Source organism: Salvelinus sp. IW2-2015, linkage group LG10 (assembly GCF_002910315.2).
Source record: "Salvelinus sp. IW2-2015 linkage group LG10, ASM291031v2, whole genome shotgun sequence".
Classification (NCBI taxonomy): domain Eukaryota; kingdom Metazoa; phylum Chordata; class Actinopteri; order Salmoniformes; family Salmonidae; genus Salvelinus; species Salvelinus sp. IW2-2015.
Window position 1 is genome coordinate 17,504,058 of NC_036850.1, and position 14,517 is coordinate 17,518,574.

Sequence of the window (14,517 nt, forward strand, 5' to 3'; positions counted from 1 at the left end):
CGTGTTTCGTCTTTATTTAATAAATTCATTATGTCATCATACCTCGCTGCGTATTGGTCCACCGATCCTTCTCTCCTCTCCTCGTCCGAGGAAGATGACAGCCGTTACAACTGGCCAATAAAAAGAAAAGATTAAGATGGGCAAAAGAACACAGACACCGGAGTCGCCTCTTCTTTTCTGACGTTGAGACTGGTGTTTTGCGGGTACTATTTAATGAAGCTGCCAGTTGAGTTTCTCAAACTAGACACTCTAATGTACTTGTCCTCTTGCTAAGTTGTGCACCGGGGCCTCCCACTCCTCTTTATATTCTGGTTAGAGCCAGTTTGCGCTGTTCTGTGAAGGGAGTAGTACACAGTGTTGTACGAGATCTTCAGTTTCTTGGCAATTCCTCACATGGAATTGCCTTCATTTCTAAGAACAAGAATAAACTGACAAGTTTCAGAAGAAAGTTCTTTGTTTCTGGCCATTTTGAGCCTGTAATCGAACCCACAAATGCTGATGCTCCAGATACTCAACTAGTCTAGAGAGGGCCAGTTTTATCGCTTCTTTAATCAGCACAACAGTTTCAGCTGTGCTAACATAATTGCAAAAGGGGTTTCTAGTGATCAATTTGCCTTTTAAAATTATAAACTTGGATTAGCTAACACAATGTGCCATTGGAACACAGGAGTGATGGTTGCTGATAATGGGCCTCTGTACGCCTACGCAGTTATTCCATAAAAAATCTGCTGTTTCCAGCTACAATAGTCATTTACAACATTAATAATGTTTACACTGTATTTCTGATTTTAATGGACAAAAAAATTGCTTTTCTTTCAAAAACAAGGACATTTCTAAGTGACTCCAAACTTTTGAACAGTAGTGTAGGTCCTGGATGGCAGGAAGCTTGGACGCAGTGATGTATTGGGCCGTACACACTACCCTCTGTAGCGCCTTATGGTCGGATGCCGAGTAGTTGCCAAACCAGGCTGTGATGCAACCGGTCAGGATGCTCTCGATAGTGCAGCTGTAGAACTTTTTGAGGATCTGGGGACCTTTTCAGTCTCCTGAGGGGAAAAGTTGTTGTCGTGCCCTCTTGATGTGTTTGGACCATGATAGTTTGTTGGTGATGTGGAGACCAAGGAACTTAAAACTCTCGACCCACTCCACTACAGCCCTGTCAATGTTAATGGGGGCCTGTTCGGCCCTCCTTTTCCTGTAGTCCACGATCATCTCCTTTGTCTTGCTCACATTGAGGGAGGTTGTTGTCATGGCACCACACTGCCAGGTCTCTGACCTCCTCCCTGTAGGCTGTCTCATTGTTGTCGGTGATCAGGCCTACCATCGTTGTGTCGTCGGCAAACTTAATCATGGTGTTGGAGTCGTGCTTGGCCACGCAGTCGTGGGTGAACAGGGAGTACAAGAGGGGACTAAGCACGCACCCCTGAGGGGCCCTGGTGTTCAGGACCAGCGTGGCAGATGTGTTGTTGCCTACCCTTACCACCTGGTGGTGGCCCGTTCGGAAGTCCAGGATCCAGTTGCAGTGGGAGGTGTTTAGTCTAAGGGTCCTTAGCTTAGTGATGAGTTGTGTGGGCACTATGGTGTTGAACACTGAGCTGGTGGGAAAGGGAAGTGTCCAGGTGGGGAAGGGCAGTGTAAAGTGCGATTGAGATTGCCTCATCTGTGGATCTGTTGGGGAGGTATGMGAATTGGAGTGGGTCTAGGGTTTCCGGGATGATGGTGTTGATGTGAGCCATGACCAGCCTGTCACGCCCTGACCTTAGAGATCCTTTTTATGTCTCTATTTTGGTTTGGTCAGGGCGTGAGTTGGGGTGGGCATTCTATGTTTTGTATTTCTTTGTTGTTTGGCCGGGTGTGTTTCTCAATCAGAGGCAGCTGTCTATCGTTGTCTCTTATTGAGAACAATACTTTGGTAGCTCTTGTCCACATGGGTTTTGTGGGTAGTTGTTTTCTGTTTTTGTGTCTGCACCAGACAGAACTGTTTCGCTTTCGTTCTCCTGTTAGTTGTTTTTGTTCGATTTGTTTTTTTATTATTAAATCATGAACACTTTAAACGCTGCACCTTGGTCCACTCTTCCTTCAGCCCACGAGAATCGTTACACAGCCTTTCAAAGCAGTTCATGGCTACTGACGTAAGTGCTACGTGGCGGTAGTCATTTAGGCAGATTACATCCGGGGCAGGGCTTGTTGTAAACCAGTACTCCTGTAGTTAAGCTATATGGCACTACCTCCTCTAAAATATGCTTCCAGGGACGCTACTACCATACCTCCAATGATGGCATTAGCCAATTGTTAATCACAGTTGTTTTTGTATACACAGCGTGAGGAGCAAGGAAGGGTTTATGATGCAGTGTTCCATCTCAGGGAGGGGTATGAACCCAAAGTGTCACGTGATGACAAGGCTGTGAACCTTACACTGAACATTAATAAGGAGGTAAGTATTTACAAAGTTCTTCTCTGGGCCATAATCTTTCTGAAGATGTCCCTTCATTTTTGCCAGTCCACTTAGAACTCTTACTGCCCATTATTGATGTAATTTTGCATTTTGTCCTGTTGCACCAGGAAAGGGGTAGACGGGTGCCTGTCCTCTCATCGTCTATGTATGGCTGGCATGTAGACAAGCCCCTGGAGGCTCCCTACAAGAAGAATGCACGCGTGCAGATGGTGAACAAGGGGTTCTTCCGATCCCGAGGGACCTGTATCCCACTGGATACAGAAATGGGAGAGTTGAATGAAAAATGCAAACCTTAATAAAAGATGCAAAGTGAAACTTTATGCACTGTAGGATATATATGCCAAACACACACACACACTCATATACATTTGCACCCAGAAAGACAGGATCTGGACAGAGATCAGCTAGAGAGCTAGCAACAAGAGGGTGAGAGGTCAGCCAGAGGGGGAACAAGCACAGCAGCAGAATAAAGTACTGATACTACGAGATAACAACATTTAAGCCCTTGTTCTACTTACCCAGAGTCAGATGAACTCATAGATACCATTTGTATGTCTGCATGCAGTATGAAGTAGCGGTAGTTTCGTGAGTCAATACTAACTAGTGTTAGCACAATGACTGGAAGTTTACAGGTACGGTAGCATTGCGAGAGAGAGCAACTACAAAAAAGAGAGAAGCTAGAGAGAGTGGTCAGTATGTGGCCAGCCAAAATCTCAGACAGCTGAGGTGATCATAGAGCAGGGTTGGAGAGTAACTGATTACATGTAAATAGTGTCATGTGTTTTTTTTAAACTGCTAATGTTCTCATTTACATTATCAGCAAAAATATTGTCCCTTTCCATCAGTGTCTTATCCAAAAGCACAGACTGCCCCAGACTCATATAATTTTTCTCTTGATTCTAACCTTAATTTAGAGCACTAAAGCCTTAACCCCTGACTAAAGGTCACATGATCTCCCTGATCTGGAGGATGTGAATGTTGAAGCTCCAGACAGCACCTGCATCTTGTTCTCTCAGATGCATTGCATACCACACACAATGAAAGAGGAAGAACCTGAGAGAATGTATTCTCTATTGTTTGACAGACCTCTGCTGCATGCTATTTGTCAGGTGCACCTGAGAGATGACCATCTGACCCCTGACCTGCTCATGATCCTAAAGTTCACATTACAAACAAGGAGGGTTTTCCATCTGTCAAAATGACAATTTGTACTTGTAAATCACAAACGTTTACCTGCTGATCATACAATTAATTTCATTTTGCAAGGATGGCCACGGGAGACTAGATCCTCATAAATAAGCCACATTAAACCATGCAGTTGTCAGGTTCGCTGTCAGCACGCGTCACGTTATCCTATTTGCTCAGGTGATACTGTTTGCTTTTGGCACGAGTCACTCTCGTGCCGAATTCCTTTGAGCATATTTTACTCTCAGTGGGCCTCTGTGTCGTCTGAGTTAACTCGAATTCTAGACGAATGTCGCTCGTATCAATTTTACGCACATGCACCGCGCTCCTCTGTTCCTATACTAGCGGCTGCCAGCCACTGTTCTTCAAATCAAATCAAATCAAATTTTATTAGTCACATACACATGGTTAGCAGATGTTAATGCGAGTGTAGCGAAATGCTTGTGCTTCTAGTTCCGACAATGCAGTAATAACCAACAGTAATCTAACCTAACAATTCCACAACTACTACCTTACACACACACACAAGTGTAAAGGGATAAAGAATATGTACATAAAGATATATGAATGAGTGGTGGTACAGAACGGCATGGCAGATGCAGTAGATGGTATAGAGTAAGGCGGTATATGACATATGAGATGAGTACTTGTAGGGTATGTAAACATAAAGTGGCATATTTAAAGTGGCTTAGTGGTACATGTATTCAATAAAGAATGGCAGATGCAGTAGATGATATAGAGTACAGTATACTCATATGAGAAATGGGTAATGTAGGGTATGTAAACATTGTATTTAAGTTTGGCATTGTTTAACAGTGGCTAGTGGTAAACAATTTTTACATAATTTCCATCAATTCCCATTTTTTAAAGTGGCTGGAGTTGAGTCAGTATGGTTGGCAGCGGCCGGGCTAATGTTAGTGGTGGCTGTTTAACAGTCCTGATGGCCTGAGTAGAAGCTGTTTTTCAGTCTCTCGGTCCTGCTTTGATGCACCTGTACTGACCTCGCCTTCTGGATGATAGCGGGGTGAACAGGCAGTGGCTTGGTGGTTTGTTGTCCTTGATGATCTTTATGGCCTTCCTGTGACATCGGTGGTGTAGGTGTCCCTGGAGGGCAGGTAGTTTGCCGCCTGGTTGATGGTTCTGCCCAACGACCTCACTACCGCGCTGGAGAGCCTTACGGTTGTGGGCGGAGCAGTTGCGGTTACCAGGCGGTTTGATACAGCCCGACAGGATGCTCTCGAATGTGCATCTGTGAAGTTTGTTGAGTGCTTTTGGGTGACAAGAGAATTTCTTCAGCCCTCCTGAGGTTGAAGAGGCCGCTGCCTTGCGCCTTCTTCACAACGCTGTCTGTGTGGGTGGACCAAATTCGTTTTGTCCGTGATCGTGTACACCGCGGAACTTAAAACTTTCCAACATTCTCCACTACTGACATCCGTCGATGTGGATAGGGGGGTGCTCCCTCTGCTGTTTCCTGAAGTCCACAATCATCTCCTTTGTTTTGTTGACGTTGAGTGTGAGGTTATTTTCCTGACACCACACTCCGAGGTGTAACTGGACAAAGAGCTGGACAAAGAGCTGATAATCACTAAACAGTCACCAGATGCAAATACAATCTGTCGATATAATCGACAACTATCATCAGAAATCAAGCGATATGAATCAGACAGTGGGGCGCCGCCAGACCCACTAGTTGGTCAGAAGGTTCAAATCAACGTATCATATCGTGGTGTATATGTACTGTAGATCGAATTGCACTCAATGCATGTTCTTCCTTACTATGGGTCATATTAGCTGGCTATCCCGGGGTAAAAACACTTTTAAAAACCCAGTACGTACATTTGACGAAGGGAAAGGACATCATAAGATATTCTAGTTTCAGCACAATTAAAATGATCATTACCCCCTACTCGGAAATTACGATATGAAACGATGATTTGAACCTTCTGACCAACTAGTGCGTCAGACGGCGCCCTACTGTCTGATTCGTATCGCTTGATTTCTGATGATTGTTCTCGATTATATCGACTGATTGGTTCTGTATGAGGTGAAACAGGGCATATTATCCCATTGGACAAACACTGGTTGAATCAACGTTGGTTACACGTCATTTCAATGAAATTACGTTTAACAAACATGGAAAATGCATTGAATTTAAGTATGTACCCAGTGGGATTACATGTGTCCCAGTCACACACACACACACACACAGTCAGAAACAAAATTACACACACACACACAGTAACGGTCGCAGCCTGGTGTCATATTTGTCACCTCAGAGTGAAATGTGTTGGCTGTTTTATCTGAGTCCACCTCGGCTTCTCTTGTGTAATCGTGGCGATGCGCGTGGATGCCTCATGGACAGAATGAGCGGCCACCTAGGGTAGGCCTATATATACAGTATATATAGCACAAATGTATGAAAGACTACTTTTTCTTTCTGAAGCCATAACGCTGAGGACTCTATGGGACTGGAAACTTCAGCGACACTTAAATTAATCTCCTCACACTCTATAGCTATTTGAGGCTCAGGGCGCACTTGAAGGCAGAAGGGCTTTGAAGCGCAACGGTAACATCTGCCATTCCGACTCCAGGAAACTGTACTGCAAAGACGGACAAGGACGGTGACCTGTGTGGCCAAACATGGAAGAACTTGCTCGTGAGAGTATCAGCCTGTTGGCGAGATCTGCGTCGCACGCGGATCCCCCACGGCTCGGTTCGTTCGGTGCCATCTTCATAATGCTCAAATCTGCCCTAGGCGCGGGACTGCTTAACTTCCCGTGGGCTTTCGAGAAGGCGGGAGGAGTCAATAAAGCCATCAGCGTTGAAATGGTGAGCGAAATCAAAAATCAAGAACCAAAATAGTGGGATTGTTTAAAAAAAAAAGTAAAGTAATAAAACAGAAAACCCTTTTTTTTGTCCACACAATCAGGAAATGTGCTGTAACTTGGTGTCAATTCAATCAAACATGCACTATGGGAAATCTGTGGAAGTCATAGCACCCTTGCACCTTGTTGCACCCTTCATTAAAGTAAAAATTAGTTTACTTCATCCTGTTAATACTTAAATGTTCTCATATTAGTTTGTGTCTGTGTCACGGTGGTGGACTGGCCATCTGGCATATTGGGCAAATGCCAGATGGTCTGTTCCATTTCTAGCCCAGTGGGCCTGTTTTGCTTGTTTTTTTGTTGTTGCACAAAATGATCATTAACTGGCTAATAATGGGTGCCTCGAGGGAAAAAATAGGCCGGTGTGTTAGAAATGTCAGGACTGATTTCTGGTCCCAGTCTGCCCCTGTGTGTGTTTGCCTGTGTGAGGCCGCATACACCCATGGCCTAGGCCTGCTTTGTTGAATTTCCGTTCCTTGGTGTGAATGAGATGCGTCTTTTCACAGGCTAACTCTAATGAAGGGCTCATGGGTCAGGAGCCAGGCAGGCACACATGCATGTATACTGTAATAGCAGCAGTACCCACAGTGAATGCCTGCCTGTGTGTGTATTTGTGCTTCTTTCTGTATGTGTCTGATGGGTGGATGATTTACTCCATCAGGGCTACGACACACAATTAGTCTAGTGGTTTCCATCTCACTGTATCATTGATGGGGAACATGGTTTGCATTTAAATTGCCAAGTGTGAGCTCCCTGTCAAACTTCTAGCACTTATCCAAACAATTTTAGGGATTCAATTCAGGGAGGAAGGGAGAATAGCACTGGAACCATTTATGTGCTCAGACATAATGATATCTGTACTGCAAAACACTCTCCTTCAACCCCGACCCCCAGGTATCACTGGTGTTCCTGATCAGCGGATTGATCATCCTGGGCTATGCTTCGTCCATCAGCAGAAAGAATACCTATCAGGACGTGGTGCGAGAGGTGTGTGGGGGGGCCATCGGCCAGCTGTGTGAGGTCTGCTTCTGCTTCAACCTCTTCATGATCTCTGTGGCCTTCCTGGTGGTGGTGCAGGACCAGCTAGACAAACGTGTAGTGATAACGTCCAGACCAGCATTGGCACCAGCATCACGTCGGTTCACACAATGGCCCATAGCCACAGTTATAAATGGAAAATGGATGCGGTTATCTAAATACGATAGAACCACCAACGTCCTGAAAATGTTTTAACGTATCTATGAGGTTTTCTGTATGTGTTCCAGTGTGTGTGTCTCTGTATGAGACTGTGACGGGGTCCTTTGAGGGCGAGAGTACCGTACCACTGGTACACGGACCAACGGTTCCACCTCTTCATCATGTGCCTCATTCTTCATCCTCCCTCTCTCCATCCCAAAGATTGGCATCCAGAATACACCAGGTGTGGTCGGTTGGAGCGGTGGTGCTTGCCTGTGTAATATGTGTTGTGCATATCTGTGTGTGTTAAAATTGGGATACTACATGGCTATTCAGACCCCTATTTCCCCTCTCTTTCTCTGACTATTTGAGACTCTCTCTGTATCACTTCAGTGTGCTGGGCACTCTTGGCTGCACATATCTCTGTGTGGCTGTCATTGTCAAATACTACATGATGGCGAACATCTCAGCCGTCATTACCCCAGAGCACAGTGAAGGGTCAGTGAGTGTGTGAGTTGGTTTGTGTGAGTGTGTGTATGTACAGGTGGGGGAACAAGTATATATACACTGCCGATTTTGCAGAGTTTCCTACTTACAAAGCATGTAGAGGTCTGTATTTGTATCATAGGTACACTTCAACTGTGAGAGACGGAATCTAAAACAAAATCCAGAAATCACATTGTATGATATTTAAGTAATTCATTTTGCATTTTATTGCATGACATAAGTATTTGATACATCAGAAAAGCAGAACTTAATATTTGGTACAGAAACCTTTGTTTGCAATTACAGAGATCATACGTTTCCTGTAGTTCTTGACCAGGTTTGCACACACTGCAGCAGGGATTTTGGCCCACTCCTCCATACAGACCTTCTCCAGATCCTTCAGGTTTCGGGCTGTCGCTGGGCAATACGGACTTTCAGCTCCCTCCAAAGATTTCTTATGGGTTCAGGTCTGGAGACTGGCTAGGCCACTCCAGGACCTTGAGATGCTTCTTACGGAGCCACTCCTTAGTTGCCCTTGCTGTGTGTTGGGTCGTTGTCATGCTGGAAGACCCAGCACGACCCATCTTCAATGCTCTTACTGAGGGAATGAGGTTGTTGGCAAGATCTCACGATACATGGCCCCATCCATCCTCCCTCAATACGGTGCAGTCGTCCTGTCCCTTTGCAGAAAAGCATCCCCAAAGAATGATGTTTCCACCTCCATGCTTCACCGGTGGTGGATGGTGTTCTTGGTTGTACTCATCTTCTTCTTCCCCAAACACGGTGAGTGGAGCTTAACCAAAAAGCTCTATTTTTGTTCTATCAGACCACAGCCCTTCTCCCATTCCTCCTCTGATCATCCAGATGGTCATCTGCAAACTTCAGACGGCCTGGACATGCGCTGGCTTGAGCAGGGGACCTTGCGTGCGCTGCAGGATTTTAATCCATGACGGGTAGTGTGTTACTAATGGTTTCTTTGAGGACTGTGGTCCCAGCTCTCTTCAGGTCATTGACCAGGTCCTGCCGTGTGTAGTTCGGGCTGACCCTCACCTTCCTCATGATCATTGATGCCCCGAGGGTGAGATCTTGCATGGAGCCCCAGACCGAGGGTGATGACCGTCATCTTGAACTTTTCCATTTTCTAATAATTGCGCCAACAGTTGTTGCCTTCTTCACTAGCTGCTTGCTATGTTTCCTGTAGCTCCTCCCAGCCTTGTGCAGTTCTACATTTTATCCTGATGTCCTTACACAGCTCTCTGGTCTTGGCCATTGTGGAGAGGTTGGAGGTTCTGTTTGATTGAGGTGTGGACAGGTGTCTTTTATCCAGGTAACGAGTTCAAACAGGTGCAGTTAATACAGGTAATGAGTGGAGAACAGGAGGGCTTCTTAAAGAAAAACTAACAGGCCTGTGAGAGCCGGAATTGTTACTGGTTGGTAGGTGATCAAATACCTATGTCATGCAATAAATGCAAATTATTTACTTAAAAATCATACAATGTGATTTTCTGGATTTTTGTTTTAGTTTCCGCCTCTCACAGTTGAAGTGTACCTATGATAAAAATGACAGACCTCTACATGCTTTGTAAGTAGGAAAACCTGCAAAATCGAGTGTATCAAATAACTTGTTCTCCCACTGTATGTGCATGTATGTTTGTGTGCACGTGTTTCTTCGGCAAGTATGAGTATACTTGTCCATATGATGTGTGTGATAATCTGTTATTCCCTGTTTTTCTATGTTTTCTAGAAAAGATTCATGGGCTTCAATGTTCAGCGGTCTTCCCACCATCTGTTTTGGCTTCCAGGTACAGAACAATCTTTTAACTGTTTGAAGTCTGAGACAGTATCTGTACTATAGGTTATGCATTTTGATTGTGTGTGTGTTACACTGGTACAACACCTATACTCTGTTTGTGTTATTTAGTATGTATATGAATGTGTGTGTTGGTGTTGCAGTGCCATGAGGCCTGTATAGCCATCTACAGCAGCATGGAGAACAAGAAGCTCTCCCATTGGGTGATCATCTCTGTGATCTCTATGCTCTTCTGTCTGCTCATCTACACACTTACAGGTGAGCTGGCCTGTCAATCATGGCATGGTCCCTCCTCCTTGAAGTAAATCACTGAGTAAAAGTGGTTGGGATGGTGAAAGCAGTTGGATGTTTTAGCGTTGAGCAGTGAATACCTCAAGGAAAGAAGGATGGATTTTAGGATGCAAGGAGTATTCAATGTTCAATCTTTCTCTGTTCTTAGGTATCTCTTCCTGACGTTTGGGCGCACAGTGCGGCTGATATTCTGATGTCATATCCTGGAAATGATGTGGTCATGATCATTGCCAGACTGCTATTTGGAATATCAATCATCACCATCTATCCAATTATACTTCTGTTGGGAAGGTAGGGCCCCACTTGAACAGCACAAGAGGTTGTTTCTGTGTGTTACCATGTAACTGAGTCTGTGTGTAAATTTATGTTCATTGCACAGGTCTGTCATTCTGGACCTGATGTTGCGAATTCGTCGCCGTCGGCACGGTGGGGTCACACACTCGTTTGAGAACCAATGCAGAGTGATTCTGACTGTCATCTGGATCACAGTCACCCTCCTCATCGCCATGTTCGTCCCTGACATGAGTGAGGTCATCAGCGTTATCGGAGGAATCAGTGCCTTCTTCATCTTTATCTTTCCTGGTATGAAACAAAGTGTGTGTGTGTGTATATGTAGGCATGTGTCTGAGGTTGTTTGTGACTCACAAGCGTTCCTGTGTTGAGCTGATCCTGTGTTTGTGTAAAACTTGTGTCAACTAACATTGAGATGCGTGTTGCAGGGCTTTGCCTGGTATTCACTATGCAGTCAGAGCCTGTGTCACCCAGAGTCAGGTGAGTGGAGTAGTTTGAAGTTATGAGATCCCCTGGTGGTTTTGTATTGAATCACAAAATGCCCACAAAACATGAGTTAAATTGCATACTATTGCATTACTATTGTAAACATTCATGAATGTACCTGATTCCACCCATTTCATTCTCTTTTGTCCCTCTGTCTCTCTATCTCTCTCTCTCCCTGTCTGCAGGGTGGTGTGCACTGTGTGGGGTGTGATTACTGTAATTGTTGGAGCCTTCATTTTTGGACAGAGCACTACCATTGCCATTATGGAGATCTTCCACAAATTCTGATAACCATCACTGTCATCTTTGCCAGTGTCATTATCAATAAAACAACATCATTATGATTGTACCCGGGTTCTGTTTGAGGTTCATCATGTTTTTAAAGTTGAGGTTCATGGGAGTCAGAATTCATACATATTGATGTAGTGCTGCTATATCAACACTGCATGGGGAAATTGATCTATGTATTTATGTATGCATAGACATGTATGTGCATTCATAAAGGATTCTTCCGTTGTGGCCATCACAACTAATCACAACAGATATGCAGCTACAGTCCAGTCAGCGTGCAGTGTGTCATGTTGCAGAGCTGTAGCAGGGGGCAGTGTTTCATAGGGATGAAGGCAGGAAGACTGAAGGAGTTCCTCCACAATGAGACATTGTAAATAAAGACTGCACCTCGAAATGACAGAACATATGGAAACACTTCCATTTTCTCTCCCTCTATACGTATTTTTGTTGTTGTTGCTCTGCATCTCTTCTCTCCCACTCTCCCTCCCCACTGACTTCCCTCTATCCCAGCTGTGAGTACTGGTATATCAGTGATGGTGCAGTGTAGAGCCCGACAGCGGAGATGCTGAATATGACTGGTTTAGTGTTAACCAACATCAGACTCAGGAGTTATAGCAATCAATCAATCAATCAAATGTATTTATAAAGCCCTTCTTACATCAGCTGATGTCACAAAGTCCAGCCTAAAACCCCAAACAGCAAGCAATGCAGGTCTGGAAGCACGGTGGCTAGGAAAAACTCCCTAGAAAGGCCGGAACCTAGGAAGAAACCTAGAGAGGAACCAGGCTATGAGGGGTGGCCAGTCCTCTTCTGGCTGTGCCGGGTGGAGACTATAACAGAAYATGGCCAAGATGTTCAAATGTTCATAGATGACCAGCAGGGTCACATAATAATAATCACAGTGGTTGTAGAGGGTGCAACAGGTCAGCACCTCAGGAGTAAATGTCAGTTGGCTTTTCATAGCCAATTATTCAAAGTATCTCTACCGCTCCTGCTGTCTCTAGAGAGTTGAAAACAGCAGGTCTGGGACAAGGTAGCACGTCCAGTGAACAGGTCAGGCTTCCATAGCCGCAGGCAGAACAGTTGAAACTGGAGCAGCAGCACGACCAAGTGGACTGGGGACAGCAAGGAGTCATCAGGCCAGGTAGTCCTGAGGCATGGTCCTAGGGCTCAAGTTCTCCGAGAGAGAGAGAGAAAAAAGAGAGGGAATTAGAGAGAGCATACTTAAATTCACAAAGGATATCAGCTAAAACAGGAGAAATACTCGGACTGAACCAATGTTTAGGAGCAACAACGGCTTAGCTGCGAAGTGGTAGGTCACACAAGCTCACAGAATGGGACAGTAAAAATCGTCTGTCCTCGGTTGCAATACTCACTACCGAGTTCCAAACTGCCTCTGGAAGCAAAGTCATCACAATAACTGTTCGTCAGGAGCTTAATGAAATGGGTTTCCATGGCCGAACAGCCACACACAAGCCTAAGATCACCATGTGCAATGCCAAGTGTCAGCTGGAGTGGTGTAAAGTTCGCCGTCATCTGTCTGTAAGCAATTGTTGGAAAAATGACTACAAAGTAGATATCCTAACCGACTTGCCAAAATTATAGTTTGTTAACAAAAAATTTGTGGAGTGGTTGAAAAACAAGTTTGAATGACTCCAACCTAAGTGTATGTAAACTTCCGACTTCAACTGTAACTTGTTAGGAGGTCTGCTTTGGCAATAAAATAATTTTGCACAAATACTTTTCTAAAATGGTCTGAATAGGAGAATGGCGTCCTCAAGTGTGGAGAAAAGGCTGAGACTTCCTCAAGCTAAAGCATGTCACAAATAAACAATATATTTTTGGTTAGTGAACAACATTTTTTAAATGTACAATAATTCCAACTCTTTCGACCCCATTCTGTCATTACTGGCATGTGTCTCTAAAGGTAGTAATTTCTAAGATGTCTAACTCTTATCACAGTTACAGCAGTAGTAATTTGGGAACATATTGTGCACAGATGTACACACCTCAGGGCAGTATGGGTAGAATGCACACAGTTCTTATGTTGTTCTCTCAGACTAATAAACGAACCATTATCATGTCAAATTAAGGCCATTACATCACCCGCAGCTCCACTCTACAGGCTGAGACATTGGGGGATGGGGGTGAAGTTCTGGATTGCTGGTTTCCCAATGGTTCGGTGCAGTCAGAGAAGGACTTAGGTCAGACTTCACTTAATTGGTTCTGGATCAGTTCTATTTAGTGTGGAATTTCCCTAATGGCGCCATTGCCAGTGCTTGACTCGGGCCCCAGCTCACAAGAACTGTACTGGCACCTCAAATGTTCTACAGCTTGAGTTCCAACACCTTAAATATTGGCTTAACCTCTACTGCCTCAGAAACCCGGATCCGGGAGCACCCCCCACCCCCCACACACTGTTTAGCATAGCTAGCATAGCTTCACAAGTAGATAGTAGCATCTAAATATCATTAAATCAAATTAAATTAAATTAAATTTTTCTAAAGGCGTTCTCTCTCCGAACACAATAAATCGTAAGTTAGCATACCACATGTGCAAACGTTACCAGAGCATCGATTCCAGCCAAAGAGCGCTATACTAGTAATCACCGCCAAAATATATTAATTTTTTCACTAACCTTCTCAGAATTCTTCCGATGACACTCCTGTAACATCATTTTACAATATACATATACAGTTTGTTCGAAAAGGTGCATATTTAGCCATACAAAACCGTGGTTACACAATAAAAATACTAGGAAATCAAGCCTCAATATGTCTGACGTCATCTATCAGAGTGATCTAGTTTAATTGAAAGCTAATCATATACTTGACTAAAAAATACAGGGTTGACAGCAATCGAAAGACAAATTAGTTCTTAATGCAACCGCTGATTTACATTTTTAAAATTATCCTTACTTTTCAATACAGGGTTGGCCAAGTGAAGCTATACCAAACAAAATGGCGAAATATGCGTTTAAAATATTTCGACAGAAACACGATTATCATATTAAATATTGCTTACTTTGAGCTGTTCTTCCATCAGATTCTTGGGCAATGTATCCTTTCTATGTTATAAACGTCTTTTGGTCGATAGATGTCCTCTGTCCTTCGAAATGTCCACCACAACGAACCGACACCCCAAAACGTGTCCAAACTTTC

The 14,517-nt window shown here is 44.2% G+C and overlaps 1 pseudogene; it reads left to right on the plus strand.

Annotated features, from left to right (window-relative positions):
- Positions 1 to 11,414, plus strand: part of LOC111969128 (putative sodium-coupled neutral amino acid transporter 8) — a 16,407-nt pseudogene extending 4,993 nt beyond the window's left edge.
- Positions 11,415 to 14,517: the final 3,103 nt, after the last annotated feature.